The 24,469-nt window shown below is 43.3% G+C and overlaps 1 long non-coding RNA gene and 2 other non-coding genes across 3 annotated transcripts; 2 read left to right on the plus strand and 1 right to left on the minus strand.

Moving 5' to 3' along the window:
- Window positions 1-1,123: 1,123 nt before the first annotated feature.
- trnaa-cgc (transfer RNA alanine (anticodon CGC)) lies at window positions 1,124-1,195 on the plus strand. Its single transcript has one exon. It is a non-coding gene; the product is annotated as a tRNA-Ala (tRNA).
- A 5,152-nt stretch (window positions 1,196-6,347) lies between these two features.
- On the minus strand, window positions 6,348-7,980 carry LOC148812758 (uncharacterized). The gene is made up of 3 exons (XR_016086305.1): window positions 7,912-7,980; window positions 6,540-6,687; window positions 6,348-6,451 (listed from the first exon to the last, which is right to left on the minus strand). It is a non-coding gene; the product is annotated as an uncharacterized LOC148812758 (long non-coding RNA).
- Window positions 7,981-20,600: 12,620 nt separating this feature from the next.
- Window positions 20,601-20,674, plus strand: trnan-guu (transfer RNA asparagine (anticodon GUU)). Its single transcript has one exon. It is a non-coding gene; the product is annotated as a tRNA-Asn (tRNA).
- Window positions 20,675-24,469: the final 3,795 nt, after the last annotated feature.

Below are 24,469 nucleotides of genomic sequence, written 5' to 3' on the forward strand. Positions count from 1 at the left end.
AAAACATAAAAAATCACGAGTTTATAGATTTCTCCAAATAACAACTATACATTTTAACCCAGCGGTTAGCATTCCTTCAATCCAATAGTTTTACTCTGGCTAAAACTCTGGAGCCTGAATCCATCAAGAACTCAGAAATTCTAATATCGCACTGCCGTCTTGTGTACAGAGATCTGCTTCTTCCTTTTTGAGTGTTTTGGTGTTTAAGAGCATGCTTCCTACCTCGAATGTTTGTTTCAGGAGATGTGTTACCAGATCAAAGATCATCTTGAAAAGATTTGGGATGCACTGGCTCAGTTATTTGAAGGAACCTATACCACCAATGCACTTCTGAGAAGCACCTGCACATTTTCGCAATCCTCTCTCTCACCTACAAAGTTATGAAGACACAGACGACCAACAAAAACTGATTTGATTCACTCAAGGCTTCACTCTTCTGTTGTGATGTCGTTTTAATTAGTGTTAGCTGTGATGAGGTGTTGTTTCTGCCTCTTAAAGTTTAAGAGTCTGCTCCTTTCTTCCTGGTATAGAAATAACATGTTCCATCTTTGTTTACAAACACCACTGTAAATTATTTGTCCATCTCTAAAGCCTGTGTGTATTGACAAGGCAATTCAAAGCACATATTAAATAAGAACACGATCCTTCTTGTTACCATTCACGTGGTTGGAGCGTTGTTTCGCCCTTTAACGTTCTTCTGCAATATTTACAGACAGGGCTTTATCACTGGAGTTGTGTGCATCGGTCCATGAACATCAACTGTACTGGTGTTTTTCTATGCGTAATTTAATCGCAAGCACTTAAAAGATGCAAAAAGGTTTCAAGGAAAACATAATTGAAAGACAATCGAGTAAGGAGGTAGAAAAACGCACCCCCCCCCCCCCGTTGAAGAATCAACCACCGTCGCCCATGTGACTGGATATAAAAATAAATTATTCATTTTGCCCAGTCTCTGGAAGCTTCGATGCGATTATTTTCCCTTCCTTATTTCTTCATTCCCATTAATTTACTTTGTAGTAGAAGAAACGCAAAAGTGGGAAACTGCAAGCATTCTTCGTGAAGGGTGGATTGTGTTCAGTAAACATATGAACATCTTTACGTCAGTTCCACCATCGGTAGGCTAGGGGATGTAGCTCAGTGGTAGAGCGCATCCTTCGCATGTATGAGGTCCCGGGTTTAATCCCCGGCATCTCCAGGTGTCTTATGTTACTGTGCTCACATCGCAATCTTCTGGTGAGTGAGAACTCTTTGCTCGTGTTCATAGAGAGCCAGGTTTACACAATTAATTTCAGTCACACACGAAGTGCTACAGTGTTTCTCTGCTGTTTTAAATGTACCTCCAAAGCATTTAGTTCTGTTAACTACCAAATGATTTGAACTAATTTAACGTCATATTCAGAAAATCCAGAGAAGGTCATCAGACTTTTAGTGGCCGTTGAAGAAAACACCTGTTGAATCTTACCAGGGATTTCTTGAGAGATCATTCAGCGAGCGAGTCCTCCCTCTGGACTCCAAACATTTTTAGTTAAACTGTTATTCACATACTCTAACGAAGAGAAACGTTAGTGTCTTCCGGTGTGTGAGCCCATTTCTCAAAAAAAAGTTATATACATTTAATTGTTCTACTTTTTAGGCTTGCATAGTCTTATTAATATTTCAGTTAAATTTTAACTGTAGTTTTTTTCTGTAGTAACATCAGTTGATATTAATATTAGTCCTGATTTATATGTTTTTGTCATGGTTGATCTTAAGTAATTTTGTAATTAGTTTCAGTTTTGAAAAATCGCCCAGAGAAGCTACCAAAACTGGTAATGTTCATATAATGTGTAATGCAATAGCAGCATTTTGGGTTGAAAACAAAAAGTATATCTTGGTATGAATCCTAACACATCATAGGCAGTGTTGTAGGACTTCTCGCTTCAGATAAAGTTGTCAATACATCATAGATTTCCACTCAATCAATATCAGCAGTTTTATCGGTACCGAACGCTAGATATAGATCCTGGCAATACTTCGTGAGATTATTGTAAGAAAATCCAAAATACTACGGAAGGAATCAAATTTATACGTTTCTTTGGATCGAGAATATGATCATTATGAGACTCAAAACATGCCTGTCTTTTCTTTTTTCGAGGACAAATGGATTATTGAGGTGTAAAGATGGGTTCAAAACCAAAATCACCTGCTATCGCTGCTGTTTCTTCAAATCCTTCAACTGATCATCGATATCGAGGAATAATATGTAGTTTCTTCAAATCCTTCAACTAATCATCGACATAGAGAAATAATATTATACAACTTGTGGTTTTCTGTTAATTGCCAATTTGACTGTAATTACATCTTCGTTTACAGATGTCTTGCATGTATCACATGGTATAATAGTCGTCGTGCGTCCTCAGTTAAAATGTTTTAAAAAGTACGACAAAAGTACAACATTTATGGTTACATCCATATTAAAATGAAGGTAAATATACCAAGATATTAAAATACAATTGTACAGTTCTAACTTAATAATGCCTGTGAAGTTTTCCAACAAATCCGAACTGTAATTTTGAAATATTATAGCTGAGAATGAAAAGAGAGTACAAAGATCAAATTCAATGAGTGAAAATGCACCAGTAGTTCTCTAAACTGAGTTTCTTCCCTGAAATGACTCGCTAGCGAAGCACCAAGCAGCCTTGAACGGATCGCGGAAATCAAGTATACAGTACAGATGGATTCAGAGTGTGCTTTCCAACTTTTGTGCAACATTTTCCTTTGATAGGGCAGAGTTGTCTTCACAATCTGGGTTAAATAAAAAGGAGTGACGACAGTGTTAAACAGCTTTCCTTCTTGGGGAACAACGGTTGTGTTCCATATTTCTAATTATTTTGGTTTCAAGATCGCAATTTAGTGTGAAACATAAACGCCAGCTGGATAAGCTTTATTAATTTCCCTCACGGGATCAATAAAGTATCTATCTATAAATCTCTTACACGTCATTTACAATGGCCTTTCAACTAATAGCCCGTGCAGGGATCAAACTCTAGCTGTTCGTACAGTACGAGTTGCGTAAGGCTCTGTAACGCGCAGATGAGAAACTAACCTCTGCTTCTTCATTATACACACAGTGAGCTATATACGCGGGCTTACTGCCTCCTACGGGCTCTGTATTTGATTGCGGTACAAGACCGGCCGTGGAGTTAAAGTGAGACGGGTGTGTACATTAAAAGGCTCATAGCGTCCCTGGGAGGGCTCAACCCACCACCCTTTTGGTTAACAACCGAACCACAAAGACTCATGTACAGCTTAACACTTCTCGGTCTCGGTGAAAGTGATACACTCCGTAAAATTTCCAGAGATTCATTTATTTTTAAATGAAAATCACCAACAGCGGCCGAGATCTACTGGAGTTTTTTCATTCTATACTGCGATTTCTGGAGGGTACCCTGTGGAAATACGAGTTTTGACGAGAAGGGATGGACATATAAGGTCAAAAGGCTTGGGGAATTGAACTTTAAGGTGAAGACTGCGGGTTCAGTAGCAGCAGAACCTGATCAGTATCAGTTGACTCTGATATACTTTGAAAATGAACTTGGGGATTTAGAGTCAGACGTGCTACCGTTGCACCATGGGGTACTTAATTTAAAAAAATAGGAAAAAAAATCAGTGTTCCTGGATCTGTAATTGAGAACAACACCTGCACAAGAGCTGCGCAGGAAGAATAAAATGTGGTCTGGGAAGAAGAGACTCTCTTCGGAAGAGCGGCGCTCTTAACGGATTTTTTTTTTGTCTCCTTTGGGGAATTCAAAGGCGCTGACAGATGTGACCTCGTGGCGCAACGGTAGCGCGTCTGATTCCAGATCAGAAAGCTGCGTGTCAGCTATTGGTTTTTCAGGTTCTGCTGGTCCTGAACACGGAATTCACACCATGCAGTTGAGTTCTATCTGTACACCACATAGATAATCTAAACAAAATAGAGCAGTACAGGACACGCAGTGTGGAGCTCACACAGCGAATAGCCTTGAACACAAGAGAAAAGGCACCGTTCACATCTGCTAAACATCACGCCCAACTTTAGAGACAGCTGCATCAGAGAATGGAATCCCGGAAGTTTCAGATAACTTTTTTTAATACAGGTTCAAGCAAACCTGAAACTTAATGAGTTTCCGGACACTTTTGTTTTATTAAAAAGTGTCTGAAGCCTGAAAATGTAATTTGAAAAAAAAAACGCTATTGTACATTAGCAGGTGCTTTTTGTAACGATTTGCTATTTCATGCTGGAAAACAAAGGAAACAGACCCAACGTTTGCTTTCAGGTGCGGTTCATTACATAATAGACATCTATTACTGAGGAGCTTGAATATAATTTACACGAGCCAGGTAGAAGTCGAACCTACAATCTTATGATCCGAAATCTAACGCGTTATTTATTAAACCGTTGGCATTTCACATAGCCTGAAATATTCCCCCATAGTGTGCTCAGCGCCAGTAGTATAAAGCGACACCTTTCGTCAAACTTTTGACAGGTACCACGCCCCCTTTTCAGGCCAATGGTCGTCCGCGGTGGTTGGCTGTCCCGCCCCCTCAGGAGCCAATGTTGTGGATCGGAACTCCCCGCCTCCGCCCCCCACCCGGGCGGTCGGCCCGACGCCACAGGGTCCCAAAGCCACCAGACGTCGCATGCCACGCTTTAGGTGTGTGCACGTGTGTATTGGTTTGGAAGGGGACCATGTCTGCCGCGGGGTTGAGTGCGCTCTATTATAACCCAGGGAAATCGGGCAGTTACGGCGGCGCGGAGAGTCTGGTGCGGGCCGCGAGATCCCGGGGTGTGAGCGGCGTCAGCCGCGGCCGGGTGGTCGAGTGGTTGTCCGGCCAGGCTGCTTATACGCTGCACAAGCAGTGTCTCAAAAGCATCAGGGTTGTAAGCACACACACACACACGCACTGACTGTGTAAAGTCTCGCGGAAAGAATTTACAAGACAAACACCATGTGAAATGTGAACCGCTTTATTTCAACAGTGGGTTTTCAAACACAGAAACACCGCAGCAGCGCTTTCACACAAGTTACAGACTCCAGTTTGCAAGTATGTGAAATGTGAACCGCTTTATTTCAACAGTGGGTTTTCAAACACAGAAACACCGCAGCACACACGCGTTACCGACTCCTGTTTGCATTCAACAATTAAATGTTGGTGCGGAAAATTAGTTCGGTACGCGTAACCACCACCCCCACACTGCTGAGAAACTTTGCGGCATCTGAAAAAGCATTCATAACCCCCTTCCGCTCCCCGCGTCTAAAGCCATGCGAACCACACTGGGCGATCCGATCTAGCAGGGCAAAAAAATTTGCCTGCGTAACCAGCGGGATGGTGTTACCACAGGTTCTGTGCAAAACACGCTGTATTTTGGAATACACACTGTAGAACCCCCCAGGCTTCCTTTTCTGATCTGAAAACAACAGATCTGTAATAATTTCACTCAAGTTCTCGACATACACATCTATCTCTTTAACAAATTTAAGGACATTAGCATTCGACTCTTTGTTTTGCATATCAAGCTTTGTAGAGAGAAGCGTGTAAAGCACTCTTAGTAAGAATTCAGACGTATACATTCGAAATTCTTCATTCTTCGGTCGATGGCACACCCGGGTCTGTAAAACAGAGTGAAATCTGTATTCACATTTTACATAGATCTTTTTTTTTTGCGTCTGTAAAAATAAGAATAGTGTTTCTTCTGCAACTCATCAAAAGTCACGTCTACTAATTTTTCATCCAGCTGTTCAAGGGTGGTGTGTACATGCTCATATGGGGAGCGGTCCTCAATTATATTTTTTAGCAACTGTTTTATGCACCGCTCAGTGTCATTTGTGATGGTGTACGACCCCAGACACCGGGCGGTGTACAGAACAGCCGATAAAATTCGGGCTAAACTGAGAGACTTATAAATTTCTAAAGCGGCAAACGTCACGTCTTCACCCCCATCTGCGTAGCCGGCAGACAGGCATGTGTGACCCCGCTGCCCGGGGTGGTCAATCAAACAGGCCGGACAGTCATCAACCAGGACCCCCTTTAAACAGTGTTTGAAGATGCAATAAACTACTGCTTTCACAATCTGGGGCATAACATCGGGCTCATTAGGGACAGGGGCATCAGCTTTATTAACATTTGGGCGAACACCCAGGCATAGACACGAGACATTCACATGTGTCGGTAGGCTGAAGATTGACCCGTCCACATCCTCTTTATTCTATTAAAGGAAAAAGAAAAGGAAGGCTTAACAAAATAGACATGCTTTGCACCTAAAATATCGAGCATTTAACGCGCTTTTGAGCTAAGGTTTTTCGTTAATATTTACCATTTGTAGCGTGGTATCATCGCTAGCACCCGGCTGTTCTTCAACATCTGCTACCCCAGCTGAACTCACACACCCACTGATGTCACAGGGCGCAGTGGGTGGGGTCGGGTTTTGCTAAAAAGAAGACCATGTATTAAAATGACATACGCTAAGCACCGATACAACAATTCCACGAGCCGAAAAAAATATTTTAGCCGCCTACCTCTTCACTTTGCAGAGTAGCGGACCCCGTTGTTTCGCCACACAAAGAAGCCATCTCAGCAGCTCCGCGGTGTCTGACAGCACCAAGCACGCACTGCGGCCCAGTCAGGTCGGAGCGTTTAAGAATATGCGCCAATGGTGTAACACGCCTACATAACACAAGACATTTTTCAATTGGTTGTGACGACCCCCCCCCCCCCCCTGATTTATCGAGAGCGAAAAGTATACGCTTATCAGCTTATAAGTTTTAAAGTATTATCACACAACGCAAACACAAATGCTGTGTTTCACCGAAAATAAATTTTAAACACGCGGGGTTGGTCTTAAAGTTTTTAAAATAACGTGATAAGACACAGTTTATTTTTAATAACACATTCGCGACAGCTTTTTCGAAAGTTTGGGATAAATTTCCACACAGCGCCAGCCTAAAAGTCTTTAAGGTGATAACAGACAACAAATGGTGGGTTGTTGTTCTTCAGACTTTAACGGATTGTTCTTAAAGTTTATAAAATAGTTTCCCTGAAGAGATGATTTGTGATGCTATTGGAGACGGGGGGGGGGGTTAGTTACAGGCTCTGGAATGCAGAGTGGGGGGGGGTGTAAAATTGACATCTGGGAAAGTTTACAAACATTTTAAATTCATGTAAAGTTTTCTAATTTACAAACACCACATGTATTTCACGCAAAAATGTTCATAACAACGCGGTGCGAAAAAATAAAACCTCAAAACGTCAAGCTTGGTTTGCGAACACGCCCCTATAAAGAACAGATACATAATAAAAAACATTTTGCTTGATAATATTCTTAGCGGTCTGTTGGCGAATCAAACAAAGACACTGCGGTACATTTTCGCCACGTTTTAACAGCTAAGAAATGTAGACACCGTTGTATGTCTTAAATAATATAGATTTTAACATTATAACGATCTAAAACGTTTTCTAAAATGTTTCTTAAATAATTTCTACAGACCACTACCTGCACCCCCAACGATACCTAAGATTAATGGTTTTATTGGGGGGGGACATGTGTGTTTCTTATAAGAGAATGTTTAGCGGGGTGAGTATAAGTACCAGTGGTTTAACAGACGAAGTTTTAGCTGCATTCCAAGTCCTACAGTCTCACGTTATCGCCTAACTCGTCAGAATGGATCACGCCGATCAATTACAACAGTCTGAAGATAGTCTATTTACAGACTTAACACTGTTCGACTTGATAGACGAAGACGAGGATTCCACGAATTTCAGCGGTATGTATATCTGGCTTATTGTGAGACAATTACAACGTCACGATGCATGTCACGTGTTAGCTATAGTTACAAAACGTTGTATAATATTTGTATACTAGGCAGTATTGAATGATTATAACGGAATTACCGGTGATTGGTGCCGTAATGTGGTCGTGACTGTGTGTATCCATTCATTTCCATTAGCCCCGAAAACCGCCGCTGTAAAAAGACCAGTTACGACGCAGCACAACGCTGGTGGGTAATTACGACAATGTTTTGAATAACGCTTTACGGCCATGTGAGTCTTAAAGACACCGGGGTATATACACCACACCAAAACACGTATGTGTCTATTCCGCAGACGCGGGCGAAGGGACAAGTCGCCACACATTTAAAAAACCTCGTTTGGGGTTTGCAATACCACCCCAAAACCTTGTGGTGACACAGGCAGATGTTCACGGCACACCAGACGGTGCGGGGGATATTATCAGAGCGCCTGAGAGAAGAGGTCGGTATTATATAAAACATTCTTTTAGCATGGCCATTTAAACGTGTCTATAATAAAAATACCATCCGTTTTTCTATTTTTTCACTAATGGTATTTTCCCATGTCGTGCAGACCCCGGACCTTCAAAAAATAAATTGCGACGAGCCAACAAGTTAACTGGGACAACGAGCTCAAAACGTCTGAAATCAACAGGCAAAGGTTAATATAATTTAAGCGTGGTCAAGATGTGTTATGATCCACTTACGGTAAACGTTACTTCTTTTGTTAGGCTGTTAATTCGCTGAAAGATCCTACCGCGCGTAGTTTTCTGTTTGGGAGTGTTAAAAAACCTTATTTAAAACTGCCTAGCTTTTAAAGTTAAAAGCGACTGGTCTGTGCGAGGGTCTACAGGCCGTTAACCACGCCGCTTGACCCAGTAGCGCCACCACAGCCGTCAAGGAAACCGGTGTTGTGTTGAAAAGTCTTTTATTTTTATCACCGTGTAGTTTTCTGATTTTGAGATGTGGAGCATTGGCGTGGTAATAAAAAGTCTTTTATTTTTTCACACAGCAGCTGTATCGACGCGCGGCGAAACAAATGTGTCGGAAACGACGGCCCCTAAGGCGGTGACTGCATCGGAGACGGTTGTTAAGACGCTGACCAAAGCCAGACGTGTCAAGCCTTCGGAGCGAAATCATAACGCGCCTAAAGACTTGGTGCTTGGTGATTTGGGGTGCTCAGTGCGGCATATTGCAGACTTAGTATCAAAGGTGGGCACTAATGAGGTGGATAAAAAGCGGTGTTTAGAGAATCTAAGAGCCGCTTTAGCATGTGCACATGCAGTGTTTCCAAAAACGATCCAGGTTTACGCCGCTAGCCTCTTAGACGTTTTTTCCAAAGAGGATGTCGATCTAACCTCTGGATTTCACTACCTCGTAATGCTATTTCAGGGAGCATTGGTGCAAAGCCCCGGTGATAAATGACTAAACATGCGGTCTAAAAAGTGCTTAAAAGACCGACCGCGTGCCAACCGCAAGCTTTTGTACATAAATAAAAGAATTAAACTGGCAAAAGCATGTTTGTTGCGTCGTCAAAGATTCAGAGCGAGGCATCAGATTTCCCAAGGGGCGCCCGAGCCACGCAATGAAAATGCAGTGGTAGAAAATAATTTAAGACCCGAGGTTGTTGTAGCAGAACAGGATGGTGGTAACCCAGAACCGGTTGTACTGAACGATCTAAATCAGGTTGGTGGTGGTGGTGCCGGGGCGAATAGAGACCCCTTAGTTTTCCTGGAGCGTATACGTAGTTATAACAGGTCTTATAATAATTTTAGAGCAACAGAGCACCATGAAGAATTTCGTTTTGTTAATCTCGACAGAATAGCCTCGTATGTACAGGCTATAGACGCTGTGCATGGTGCAGTCCAGAGAATATTGGATGAACTTTCTCCAAACATCGGGGCGAATGATTTTGTACAGCTGCGTTTGACTGCGGGTGGTTTTAACAAACCCTTGTTCTCACGCAGGAGACACCCCGGAGAATTAAATGCGGCCGATTTTTTAAGCCACATCTCAGACCTCCTACAGAGCCACACAGAGGTTCTCACCGATGACACCCTCCGCTTAGTGGTGACGATAGTTAGGAATATGCAGGGGGGTGCCCGCCGAAGATTTAAATCTGTTCTGTACAGCCGGGTAATTGCTCAGAAAAAAGCGCAACTTATCGACTTACATTACACGGGCGGTAATCTGTGTTTCGCCGGGAGTGTGTATGGTTTGTTGAATGAGGGTTGTACCGATGGGGAAATGTTACAGGGCGCTAAACGAATGCACAGAGAGTTGGGTTTTCCAGAGAATCGGAAAATTAGTTTGTCAGACATTACCGCTTTTGAAAAACATTTAAAGGTGGTCATTAAAATTTTGTACCACGACCAGGGTGATTGGAAATATTTTACAACGGGGCCCACACCACCAAATTCTAAAATACTTTTTGTTCTACTGCATGAAGAGCATTTTTACGGGGTTTTAAATATTAAAGCTTTTGTGGGGGCGGCGTATTTTTGCACTAACTGCCATGCGGCGTATAGCCACAAGAACGCACACGCCTGTGTTAAAGCTTGTAAAACCTGTTTAGATCCCCAGTGTTGCGAAATTGATGCTGAAATTCGGAATTGCCCGTCCTGTAAGGTCTTTTGTCGTAGCTCTCAGTGTTTGGCGAGACACTTTCAGAATGCGGCGACGGGTGTGAGTAAGTGTGAGCGCAGGGTCTTTTGTGAGAAATGTGGGGTTTATAACCTTGCAAGTCACAAATGTAAAGAGAAACTGTGCGCGCGTTGTAACAACGTGATCGACACCCCTGACACACATTTGTGCTACATACCGCCTTTGGACAACCCCAAAATTTCAAACAAGTACATTTTTTTCGACTTTGAATGCATGCAAGAAACGGGGACACACATACCAAATTACGTCCACGCCCTTCATATTGACAATAAACGTAGCTGGGAATTTTATGGTGAAACTTGTCTAAAGGATTTTGTGTGTAAATTTATCGATAGACGTTTCAAAAACCATACGTTCATATCACACAATGGCAAGGGATATGACAATTACCTAGTGATCAGACAGTTGTTAGCTGAAAAGATGGACGTTGAACTAATTAATCAGGGTGGTAAGATAATGTGTATGACCGTAAAAGCTCTGAACATCCGATTTATCGATTCTTTAAACTTTCTGCCTATGAAATTAAGCAAAATGCCGGCCGCCATGGGGTTCCCCGGGTGTAAGGGTCATTTTCCACACTTGATGAACACTTCGGAAAACCAAAATTATGTCGGACCGATGCCTCCGCCTGAACTTTACGGCGTTAACTACATGCTGCCGAGCGAGAAAGCCGAGTTTTTGGTTTGGTATGAAGAATGCCGGGGAAGTGTGTTTAACTTACAGAGAGAGTTGAAACGTTACTGCCAGTTGGATGTGGCAATTCTAAGAGAAGGCTGTGTCAGGTTTCGGGACGAGGTAATGAATATGACCAGACAGACACGCGTGACTGAGTCGGGGGCCGCCTGCGTTGTCTGCATCGACCCCTTTCAGTTTGTGACCATCGCTAGTGTCTGCATGGCCATGTTCAGACTTATGTTTTTACATGAAGAGACGATTGCGTTGCTACCCCATGACAATTACCACCGCCAGCAAAAACGATTTTCTACACCCAGCATTCAATGGCTTATGTACATCGAACACACAGAGCGCGTTAAAATCCAACACGCGTTAACCACGGCCGGTGAGTTCAAGGTTGGCCCATATTTTCTGGATGGTTATGCTGTAATTGACGGCGTGCCGACAGCCTTTGAGTTCAACGGTTGCTTTTTTCACGGGTGTAGCGTTTGTTATTGTGAAAACGATTTTAATCAGCTGACAAACACTACTTTTGGTTGGTTGTACAGAAAGACAATGGTGAAAATTAATTTTCTCAAAATGAGAGGTTTTAACGTGCGTGTTTTGTGGGAGCACGAGTTCAGAGACATGCTTGTTGAAAATGGAGACTTGGGTAAATTTCTAACAGCTGCTCAGTTACCAGAGCCTCTGCAACCTCGCGAGTCGCTTTTTGGGGGGAGAACAAACGCGATTTGTTTGCATTACACAGCGCAGCCCGGTGAAAAAATTCATTACTATGATTTCACCAGTCTGTATCCGTTTGTGAACAAAACTAAAAAATACCCACTGGGGCACCCTAGAATAATATATAACAACTTTGGAGATTTAAAACGGTATTTCGGTTTAGCGAAGGTGAAAGTTTACCCACCCAGACGCTTGTACTTTCCAGTTCTTCCAACCAAAATTGACAAAAAACTGTTTTTCACACTGTGTCGTACATGTGCTGAAACAAAACAGACCACCCCCCTGTGAGCACGGTGATGAAGATCGCGCCTTGACTGGTGTCTGGTGCACCCCCGAATTACAGAAGGCCTTAGATCTGGGGTATAGAGTGTGTAAAATTTACGAAATTTGGCATTTCGAAAAGGCCTCACACGATCTTTTTACCGACTACATCAAACTGCATCTGAAAGGGAAGCAGGAAGCTTCGGGGTTTCCAGAGTGGTGTACTGATGTCGCGAAACAACAAAGATATATCAGCGAATATTATGAAAAAGAGGGTGTCCGGCTGGACCCCGGCAACATTAAAAAGAATCCGGCCAAAAGACAGCTTTCAAAAATTGCCTTGAACAGTTTGTGGGGGAAGTATGGGCAAAGAGACAATTTACCACAGACCACCATTGTGAGAAACCCCGATGAATTGTTCAGGTACTTATTTACGCCATATCATGAGGTGTCAGCCTGCGAGTTTATCGATGAAAACACCGCCTGTGTTACGTGGAAACACACTAAACACCACTATACGGGCCATTCAAACACCAACATTTTCATCGCTAGCTTTACAACCGCCTATGCCCGCTTGGAGTTATACAATCTGCTAAATGCTTTGCAAGGCCGCTGTCTGTACCACGACACAGATTCCGTTATCTTTGTGAGCCGGGAGGGTGAGTGGAATCCGGAACTGGGCGACTACTTGGGTGAGCTGACCAGCGAAATCGCTGCTGGTCAACACATCACCGAGTTTGTGTCAACAGGACCCAAGTCGTACGGGTACAAACTGTCTGGAGGGAAAGCCTGTTTAAAGGTAAAAGGCATTACGCTCAATGTGAACAATTGTGAAAAAGTTAACTTTGAGAGTCTGCGGGACTTGGTTTTTGACTATGGCGTTAACCCTTATGCAGAGTGCCGGGAATTTAAACACATTTCTATTCAACAGCCGATGATCGTGCGTGTTAAAAAGGATTGGCGCATTGAGACCCGAACATTAAAGAAAACCCAGAAGGTGGTGTACGACAAGCGGGTGCTGCAAGAAAATTTGACATCGTTGCCCTACGGATATTAACACGATGGATGTCAGGTTAAAACACCCTTTTTCATGCATTTTGTCCGGACCCTCGAATTGCGGTAAAAGTTATTTTATAAAACAGCTCTTGGAGAACGGTGATACCGTTATGACGCGTAAACCCGAAAACATAGTCTGGTGTTACAGCTGCTGGCAACCTCTATACGACGAGTTGCTTGTGAAATTTCCATACATTCAGTTTATAGAAGGACTACCGACGTCGTTTTCCGACGACCAGCTACTGCCGTCGGGTAGAGTAAATTTGATTATAGTTGATGATTTGATGGAGTCTGCGTGTGAAAATAATGAGATAGAAAAAGCTTTTACCAAATACGTACACCACCGAAACCTCAGCATCATGTATATCGTCCAAAATGTGTTTTGTCAAGGCCGGAAAAGTAGAACCATCGCGTTAAATACAAAGTACATGGTGCTGTTTAAAAACCCTAGAGATAAACTACAGATTACAACCCTGTCCCGGCAGATGTACCCCGGTAAAGCCAAATTTTTTTTGGAAGCGTTCGATGATGCTACTAAAAAAACTTTCGGTTACTTGTTGGTGGATTTAAATGCAGACACACCAGATGACTATCGCTTGCGAACAGGTCTTTTCCCCCCAGATGTACCCACGGCTTATGTATTTAAAAAATCTAAAAGTCGGTGATCTCACAACCGCAGACTCAGTCGAATAACACGTTCGGGGCGTCGTCATGTCTTCACGCGTTCGGAGAAACCTGACTCTCTTAAATTTTCTGGTAAAAGCCGCCCCCAAGCAGCGGAAAGCTATTCTCTGCGGAGCTACAAATGATCTTGTACAGGCCATAGCTGAAATCGCCTTGAATACCTTGAAAGGGAACATACCGTTATCTGCTAAGCAGTTTGGGACCCTGAAGAGAAAGCGTAAGCTTATAAAGACTTTGAGTCGAAAGGGTCTTTCTCTTAAAAGAAAGAGACTCTTGGTGAACCAGTCTGGTGGTTTTATCGGGACCCTGTTGAGTATTGCAGTACCACTGATTACGGGGCTTCTACAACGTCAATAATGGAGCACGCTGAAAAAATGTACCTGGTACCTCAGAAACAGCTCGATCGACTCCGAGAGCGGTCTGGGTTCGAAAGCGATGTAAGAAAAATAACAGCCCGTCGGTTGGATGATGAAATGCGTGACATTCTGCAGAACGCGCATCTGGCCGAATATGAAAAAGTGAAATTGTACAACCAGGTGTTACAAAGGTATTTGGCATTAGTACGCCAGGAGACTTCCGAAAAGGGGACTTTAACAGTTGTGCTACCGGAAAATGCACACACCGAACTATCACACACGTTAGCACAACCGCCGTCATCGAGCGTTGCTGACTTTGGTTATATTTTGGACAGCGTGTCTCAGCGGTTCCGGAGAAATGCTGAGATATTGTTAAAGACCATGGCCCGCAATGAACCATTAATAGCCTGGAATGAAAAAGGGGAATTTGTGTACAAGGGGGCACCCGTTGAGGGCTCTCACATGATTGATCTTGTCAGAGCTCTCACGCAGCAGCAAGCAGTTGCGGTCGGTAAGAAGCCAAAAGGCTGGGATGTGTTCATGGAGGCTATGGCAGAAATCAACGTGCCGGGCACCCTGCTAGCCAACGCTGGTAACCGAGAGCTACTTGAAAAACTCAAGGCTGCCCCGCCGGGGTGTGCAGCGTCGGTCAAAACTTTAAAACAACCGGTAGAGTTGTCGACGGTCGACCCGGTCTCTAAGATAACCGCTGAAAGGAGACGCTCGCTAATACCTAGACCCACATGGTTGTCTTTGTAACATTTTTTCTCTGGGTATGTGTGTTTGTGTTAAATGACTTGAAATGTATATTAAAAAGCGTGCGCAATATGTTTAAAAATGGTTTGTCTGTAACATGTATTAAAAAAAGCTTGAGCGCTATAACAGCGAATGTATAATAAAAATATTGTGTTGATTTTCAATCATGTTTTGTGTTCTTTTTAAATAATAACCACACAGACGTCGAAATGGTTCGATTTCATTTTTATTTTAGACGATCGATTAACATTTATGACATGTTTTAAATTGTCGTAAACACCCGCATAATTGAACATTCGTATTTTCAAAGGGCTTGAAAGGGTACAGGGGTCTCCGTCTCACACGACGTCGGTTTTTCAGAAACATTTCCACCATGCGGTCATTCTGGATTGCATTCGTAGAATAAAGTTCTAAAATGTTTCTAAAAGATAAACCTTTACATCTATGGTATAGAAAAAAGACGCAATGTAGACCGCAGGTCACTGCAAAAGAATCTTGCAATTGTCTGTTGTTGTAAAATATGGAGTTAGCATTTCTGTTTAAGAAATCAATAATGTTCTTGGGAAAGAAAAAGGCTTCGGGTGAAAATCCGTAGGAGTCGAAAAATTCTGCGCCCTCGTCGTCGGGTAAGTAAATAGCCAGCCAGTGTTCACCGGGGCGGTCGTGTGGGTGAGTATTAACTATTAAACACAACGGTCGCCGCGCCAGTCTCTCGCGTGGTAGGGCATCACTGGGGAACACGCCTAGAAAACTGTCTCGGGTGTAGCGGTCTCGGGTTAGAATGTCTTCCAGCTGTTTGGTGTTCATCTTTATGTGCAGGTTGTGTGGCCACCCGTGCTTTTTAGCTGAAGTCGTAAATGACTTGACGTCTCATATCCAGCTCTATCACGTTGTCGAACAACGCGTACACAACCATGTTAACTGTAGTGGGTAGCGGTAGCGCGAAGCGTATTTCAGCTCTCAGATTACCCGTTTTGATAAGTGAATAATGTCCTGTGCACTCGTCGTCGGGGCTGAGGTTGAAAGCGAACAATGTGTAACCGCGCGCGTACTCCTCGCGGTCCACCAGAAGTGGTTTGTCTTTCAGACGCTTCCCGGCTGTTTCCACCAGATTAAAATATTCACGGACGCAATGTCCATTCTGGAAGTCTGGTTGAAGCGGTTTAGTGGGGATTTGTTCACCGTCCGCGTAGAGAGCCAGAAAGTTAACGTTGTAGTGTTTAAAATTGAAGGGGTTTTGGGTAAAACTGCCGCTGAATGCCGCGTTGTCCACAAACCCCAAAATGACCACTTTGGGTAACTGTCCGAGAAAGAGGTTTTCTTGGTTACACACACGGCTTCCTGCAGGCAGGCTGAAGACTTTCATCTGTACGCGGTCTATGGGGTATTTAGCGTTGGCCGTCAGGAGTGCTTCGGCGTGTCCCAGTCTGACCCCTGGTGACACTCTGACTCTTTTCACAAACAAAGATGCAGAGAGTACGCTCAGTTTGTGTTCTCCGGCGTTGTTCATTAAGCAGAAAGCATCTCTGTTTCGCGTGAGTTTTATTTTCAGGTCTACGCCATTCAGTAGTAGTTTGTCCTGAAAAAACAGGTCGGCGTGAATGTGACCCAGGAGCTCCAGTTTTCGACTTTGCGTCGTGTATGATGCTCTTTTTCGGAACCCCTGATTGGGACCATCCAAAATTGTGGACTCGTGTTCCCCGGCTGTGTCTTTGTAAAAGAGCCCTGTTGAATACTGCGTCTTCAGCGTCTCTTCACTGTAGTTCAGGACCGACTCTATAAAGGCTCTGTAAGGATAGCAGTTGTTGCTCTGGCTGATCAATCGGTCTCCTACTGTGATGTCAACCTGGCTGAAGATGGCTGCGATGGGGTAGTTCACCAGGCTCACACGGGCTGCCGCATCAATGTCCCGACCGTCTGGTTCCGTTATTTTACAGGTCAAATAGAGCAGGGTGTTGTTTAAATCTAAATAATCTTCTCCGTTGCCTGCGACGTAGAACTCCAGAGGTGCGTTTTCCGTTAGGGCCGTGAGGGGTGGAACTTCTATGTAAAAACTTTTCTCGACGCTTGTTTGGGTAGGTGCTAATTGAAATATGTCCAGCTCCGACTTGGCGCATTCTGCAGACCCGCCGTGAACAAAAGCCATGTTTAAAATATGTCTCGTTTCGTGTCTCGATGATTGCTGTGTGTCACGCTCTTCTTGGTCGACCTGAAGCTTTTATGAGTTGCCTGTCTGCGCTTAGCCGTTCTTTTATCAGGTTTCGGCGGCCCCCGACGGTACGATGATGACGTCTGTCTTTTTCTCTTGACACCCCTGCGGATGTATGCTAGACCCGAACCTTCCTGCTGATGTGCAGCCACCTTTGACATGACCGCGCTTGTAACGTTGCCGACCACGTCTTTGGCGATGTTTTTAGCTGCCGATGCCATGTGTGGCTTAGCTATTTCAAACCCGCGTTTCAGAAAAGGCACGGCTTTTCTAAATAGCGCTCTGAAAATACCCCCGATACCAGCGCCGTACTGAACCGGCAGCCCTGAAAATCCTGGTAACCCATAACCAGCCTGTTGTTTGTAGTAGTGCGTATACAAAGAAGGATCCCCGTAGCTCTTGATGACCGTCATCCTTTTAGATGTTTGTCGCTTTCACGGGTCTGAAATGCAGCTTGACGATGACCTTTCCAAAAGCAAATGACACGTGTTCGTTTTGATCCGTCTTTATTTCAATAGCGATGTTGTTAAAATGGTCGATGCTCACCGGCACGTAATGGGGTTTGTCGTACAATACTGTGACGAATTCACCATCCACGCCTCTGAAGGGCACACAACGCAAAAGCGGTGCGTAGACGTCGCCTATTAACTGGTGTTCTATGATATCGGTGTATATATACATGGTGTTAAATCCGCCAGTCATATCGACGGGGTGCGGTGATTTTACACCCGCGACACCCGAATTGAAACCCAACATCCGCGCTAGGCGATTACCCACCTGCATAACAAACCGTTTATCACTAACAATCCTTACCGAGCGGCTAATGGGGTTGTATTTAAGACTTACAGCCGTTAACTTGGATTTTTCAGCAGCCCGTTTCATTTCATGCAAGAGCTGCTCGATGTTGCCGTAGTACCCTCTCGGTAAGGTACAGGTCCAGATAGTCTTGAGCTCCTCGCTGATGAACAGAAAAACTTCGTCTTCATCAAACGTGTTTAGCGTATGCGGATAGTGCAGCTCGACCAGGCCCACTTCCCAGCTCCCGTCCAGGTCAATCGCCTTTGCCAGATGCTCTGTGAAGCACGCGTTAGTGTTCTTTGGAAACATCTTTGAGGATGAATTACTAGCCAGCGTCACATAGAAGCCATTGGGGTTCATTTTTCACGACCTCTATATGTCTCTGACCTCAGAAGCCTTCACCCAACTATTGAATTTATCGCTCCAGCCGCGCCACTTTACCAAAAGCTGTTTGTTTTTGCCACGACCCCTGGCTGCTAAAATCTTTTGGATGCGGTAGACGTTCTCAACATCTGGGTTTATCTTCTGTAGCTCTTCTGCATAGAAGGAGCCCTTAATGTCGTCGCCTGCGTAGTCCTGCAGTTTGTAATAGGGTCTCAGAGCCGCGGACCGCTCTTTGACAATGAAAATTTCATCTGTGAAGGTCTGTTCATATCCCTTCTCAAACACACCCTTTATTTTGGACACCCGCACGCGATCACCCACATTAAATGAAAACTTTGACGGTTTTCTCTTAAAGTGCTCGTCATAGACCGTTCTCCACACCTCAAGGGCGTTGTCGGGCGTAACAGAAGCCGGGGTTCGTTTAATAGTCGTGTGGTAACTATGGTTATAAGCGTAAATAAGATCTGAAAGGACGTCGATATAACGAAAGGTGTTTTTGTGTGTCAGGTACCTCCACATTTTTGTTTTAATAGTTCTGTTAAACCTCTCGACCACACTAGCCTTCACATCACTGGCCGTAACGAAATGTTCAATATTCTCACATTTGAGAAAATTTTGGAAGGTCCTGTTAAGAAATTCTTTACCCTCGTCCGTTTGTAGCTTTTTAGGAGCACGCCCCTCTTGCAGTATATTTCGGAAGGCGCCTGTCACGGCCCCACCAGTCTTGGTTTTCAACGGCTCGGCCCACGCGTATTTAGACAGTATGTCTATACACATTAAGATGTAACAGAAACCGTCGTTGAACTCGCGGTGTTCTCTCATGTCCACCAAGTCGGCCTGCCACTGCCAGTCCATTTCGGACACCAGCGTCCTGTTTCTCTTAAAACGTACGCGCGCCGGCTTGTGCAGCGTATAAGCAGCCTGGCCGGACAACCACTCGACCACCCGGCCGCGGCTGACGCCGCTCACACCCCGGGATCTCGCGGCCCGCACCAGACTCTCCGCGCCGCCGTAACTGCCCGATTTCCCTGGGTTATAATAGAGCGCACTCAACCCCGCGGCAGACATGGTCCCCTTCCAAACCAATACACACGTGCACACACCTAAAGCGTGGCATGCGACGTCTGGTGGCTTTGGGACCCTGTGGCGTCGGGCCGACCGCCCGGGTGGGGGGCGGAGGCGGGGAGTTCCGATCCACAACATTGGCTCCTGAGGGGGCGGGACAGCCAACCACCGCGGACGACCATTGGCCTGAAAAGGGGGCGTGGTACCTGTCAAAAGCTTGACGAAAGGTGTCGCTTTATACTACTAGCGCCGCTACTAGTAATGCAGCGCTCCGTCTAAAATTTCAAAGTGAGAAACATGTGTTTTCTGATTTTTATGAGTTTTAAAATATAATCTCTTTAAATATGACAAGGGGTTTATGTTTCGCACTGAAATTCCGATTGATTGAGAATTCAAAGAAAGATTGTTTTCTTCCACAACACCGTATGATTATCACATCCACCAGGCTCTCCAACCTCTCCAGACCTTGCTTGGTGAGCAATTGCTCCGATAAATTAGGTCACGTATCATGTTAAATCATTTCTTCTCAACACATTTCCTGGTGCACGTTTTCTCTATGAAAAAAAGTACATTTTTCCCTTGCACGATTTTTCGTTTTTTCAAAGCGTACAGAAAGAAAAAAAAAGAAGAAATAGTGTCGCAAAAGAACTCTGTCGCCCTTGAGAGATGTCAAACGCATTGGACATGAAAAATGCCAGATTAAAGCCAGTTCTCTTCGTTTCTCAGTGTCGGGGCTGCAATGTAAAAGAGGCAATTTGCTCTGAGAGCAAGTTCAGCGCTTACTGAACGCAGATGTCTCAGAGCGGTGTGTCCAAGTGGCTGTAAAAGGTGATGGTTCTCCTGTCACCGTAGCTTAGTTGGTTAAAGCGCCTCTTTATTAAACAAAAAAAACGAAATTCAAATCCCAGCCGTGTATTTCTTCCTTTCTTGTAGTACAGAACGTACCATTTTGGGCACTCACAAAGGGCTTGATTTCGTTAAATGCATGTGTTCATTTCCTTTCTGGAAAACTTATTTTTGATGAAATTCACACAGCTTGCGGAAAATGAAATCCAATTCTTGGTTATCAGTGCAGAAGAAATATTACCGGCTGGCAAAATAAACGGGAAGAGATTTTTTTTTAACCGGAAATTTGTGATTCGAGAGAAGAACTACAAGTCAGTCTCTGTGGCGCAATCGGTTAGCGCATTCGGCTGTTAACCGAAAGGTTGGTGGTTCGAATCCACCCAGGGGCGAATTTCTTTTGCGATGTAAAGTCGATTGGATTTCTCAGCGAAACCATAGCCATTTTAATATTTGCAACAAATGCGAGTGTTAAACACGTGTCAGGATCACCAGGAAATGTCCAATAATGCCCAACATCTTAACTCCCCAGAAAACCATATTCACCCAAGAAAAATGATCGTCGAATCGTCATTTATACTCCAGTTGAATCCTCTGCTGAAATATTTTAAAAATACAATGCAGGTTTGTTTGAGAACTTGACAAGCATTGTTACGATAGCACTGTGCAGTTGGATTTTGATATTTTGACATATTTACCTTGATTTTAAACATAAATACTATACAGTCTATTGTAATTTTAAAATATGTTAGCTGAGGATGCAAAGGGGTGAAAGGGAAAGGTCAGAGGGTATAGTAACAACAAGGTTAAGATTGGTGGAGGTGGTAGGGGTGTTGATGGTTTTTCTCTGTAGAGGATGATTGAATGTTTTATCCTTCTCTGAAGTGAGAAACTGGAAGAGTTGGGAGTTGAGAGATCTGATCAGGTTATATATAAAAGGAAGTTGATGTGGAGCTGTTAGCAGCAAAAAATACTTAATGTCTTTGATGTTGTCATCAAAGATAAACTGTAGTCATCAAAGATAAAAAGAAAATTATCTTTGCTTACTGCCCTGTCTTTCTCACACCTGAAGAAGGCTCCACAGCCGAAATGTTGTGATTCTTTTCTTCTCTTTTCAGCATGGAATAATCCTGTTCAGAATGTCACAACTCAGAAATGCAACAGTGAAGTGTTGTAATTACAAATGTACATACTGTTGGTGACATTGAGATGTTTTGGTAATGAGGAAGGAGGGACATGCAATGTTCACAGGATCAAATTTAAAAAAACAATACAGTAAAATTTATTGTACTTCGGGATTATGAGAGCCTGTTACATTGTGTCTCACACCTCAGTGTCAGAATTTTGAGACGTTTTTATAACCAGGGGGAAAACACTTTAACCAAATCAGCCAAGGTGCTGTCAGAGTATTAACATCATGTCTGCGTCGGTGATTACAGCTGACTATCGCTGGAGGACAGTTCACTGTGAACAAGTCAGCCTGCATAATGAGGGGGAAGAGACTGACCTCTGTGATGCACTATAGAGTTACACTAACCTTCAATCAACTGTTCTATGCTGCATTCTACCCTAGTGGTAAATATTGGTTTCCGTGCGTGTAATATTCCTTTTTTTGTCAAATATTCTCAAGCACAGAGTTTGCTGTTGAAAATAAGCCTTGTGGTCCTCAATGTTGTGATCCTTTTCCCCCAGTGTCACCCAAATTGATACATTGTGCTTTGGCAATTCTTCAGGCTGTATTGTTTAGAGGAGCTCAGTTGAATTAGTTTGCGTAGATAAAGTATTTCTTTTCCCTTTGTAATGTTGTGGTAGCCAAAATGTAAATGTAGTGGCTCTCTGAAGGCACCAGTTCTGTAGGGTTTGGGCATTTACTGTGACAATTATTAATTGTAGCAGTAAATCACAAAGTTGATTCTTTTGATGGCTTTAGAATCCAACCATGCGACATAACTCAAACAACGCACACACACAGGTACTAATACACGAGGATACATTTATTAATACATAAAATATGCATATAAACCTAACAGATCTTATCGAGAGGGTTATCAGAATACAAAAGATATATATTCAATCAGTTACGAAGTGTTACACATCAAGAGGACATACGTTCAGTATATCATTCATTTAGACCGTTTCGTAAATGAACTTGGTTATAACTTCTACATTAGATACTCAAAACAAGTACATAACTCTTAGGAATTAAATTGATATCAACTGGTTTGGATAACAATTGAATTCTCGAGCAGTAATGCAGTGAAGTTGAATACTCATCCAATCTTTGGGGATTCAGATCTCCTGCGGGCTCAAAGAAACAGTTGCAGGCTGTTGCTGTCCAATCCGCGCTCTCTGGCTCCGTGCCAGGCTGTGCTGTGCGGCTTGCGACGGTGCGCTGCTGATGCTCACTGACCGGCTAGTTAGTGTTGGCTTTAACTAGCAAAGTTTGCGCACAGGAGAAAAGATGACTGTGGGTCCCAGCAAGTCAGGAAGAGGACCGGTTCGTTCCTGATGAAGAGCTAGTTCTGAATAGTGATTCAGCTGTCCACAGTTCCAACCTGTTCACGAGGCTTGCTGCTGGTGCTAACCTCGGGTGGATCCTCTGGTTACTCTCTGGCAACCTCCGCTCTAGACTCTTAGAACAAAGCAAAGTTCTGGCACTCGGACACACTGACCATTCCGTGGTTGTCCGGGCTGAGTCTCAGGATGGTCAGGAGGCGCGCTGCAAGAATGTCCTGCCTTTGGGAGCCTTCTGCTCCTGGGCCGTCCTGCCCTGGAATTCTCCTTTGAATTCCCTTTAGAATAGTCCACAGAATCCTCCTGAATCTTACTGAATCTCCCAGGCTCTCTGTGTTGCCTGTTTTTACCTGGAGGAACTTCAGCTCGTTGATTGGCTGAAAGATCCATGGGCATCAGAGTCCCATGTGGGTTACTCAGCCCTACCAGTCCCTGATTGGTTGATCAAGGTGAGATATGAGTCACTTACTCCTGACACTCACCCTGCACTAATGGTCTCTCTGTGGCTGCACCACAGAGATGAACAGAGAAATGGGGCCTCATTTGGGAAGCTCAGAAACACTTAATTCTGCCTTATTATTAAGCCTCGCCGCTACACCTTTAATCCTTTAAAACATATTACATTTTCAATACATTGTACTGTATCTTTCTTCCTACTAATTGTCATCATTTTTTTCTGGCTTGATCTTGTAATCAGAGATTTCAGAATATTCCTTAAAAACTAGTAAAAGAAGAGGGACAGATTCGTGCACACTAAAAAATATGAAAGGGTAGCAGGACACAGTAACCACTAAACATCTTATAGATTATGAATGTGCCTGAATTTTTTCAGTGATTTAGAGGGTTCTGCCATTTTAGATGTTATGCTGTTCCTGTGTGATGTATCAAATGTGTTATTTAAATCTCCAGTCATTACTATATCAGTCTGAATATAGATTGCAATTCATCCAAAAATGCCAAGTTTCCCACTGGTGATACACACAAGGAAATTAATGTACATTTCCCCCCCAAATCAACCAATTTAAAATCAACTACCTCCCTCCTCATCTGCAGGTGGAGAGATTAATGTCAGAAGAAATACAGGTTTAAAAGTCAGGAGCAATGATAGTCCAATTTTAAAATTATGCTAAAATACTCACAATATATTTAAAAAGTTCTGTAAAATGCAAAAATAATTAAAAAAATATTAAAATAAGGTTAAAAGAAATGATACACAGTTATAAAGCTCAGGAATGATCAATTTGAAGTTACAATCCACTTACAATATGCCAAAAATGGCAAGAATATGTAAAACAGGTATATAAAATTTAAAAAAAAGTTAAAAATAAATACTAAATACTTTTAAAATTCAGGAATGTGGTTGGTCAGATGCTTACGATGAGTGTTGCTGGTGTTTCGTGTGATTTAGCGAATTGAAACAAAATATTCAATTTAAAAACGGCAAGAGCTCGTATGAAAAAAAAGTTCGTAATGTAAGTATCTTTGTTGTAAGAACTGCGCCAGAACTAGTGTATTCATATACATCAGAAAAACACCTGAACTTGACTGGTTTATATTCAGTTATGTGCATTGGGAACAAAAGGGAAACTTACATGGATATTATTAGGTTTTAGGAATCAGAAAATGAATTTTTACACGTTTATGCCTAAGAGCAGAAATAACTTCCTGCTTTC

Source organism: Atractosteus spatula, assembly GCF_055471065.1.
Source record: "Atractosteus spatula isolate fAtrSpa1 chromosome 10 unlocalized genomic scaffold, fAtrSpa1.hap1 SUPER_10_unloc_17, whole genome shotgun sequence".
Classification (NCBI taxonomy): domain Eukaryota; kingdom Metazoa; phylum Chordata; class Actinopteri; order Semionotiformes; family Lepisosteidae; genus Atractosteus; species Atractosteus spatula.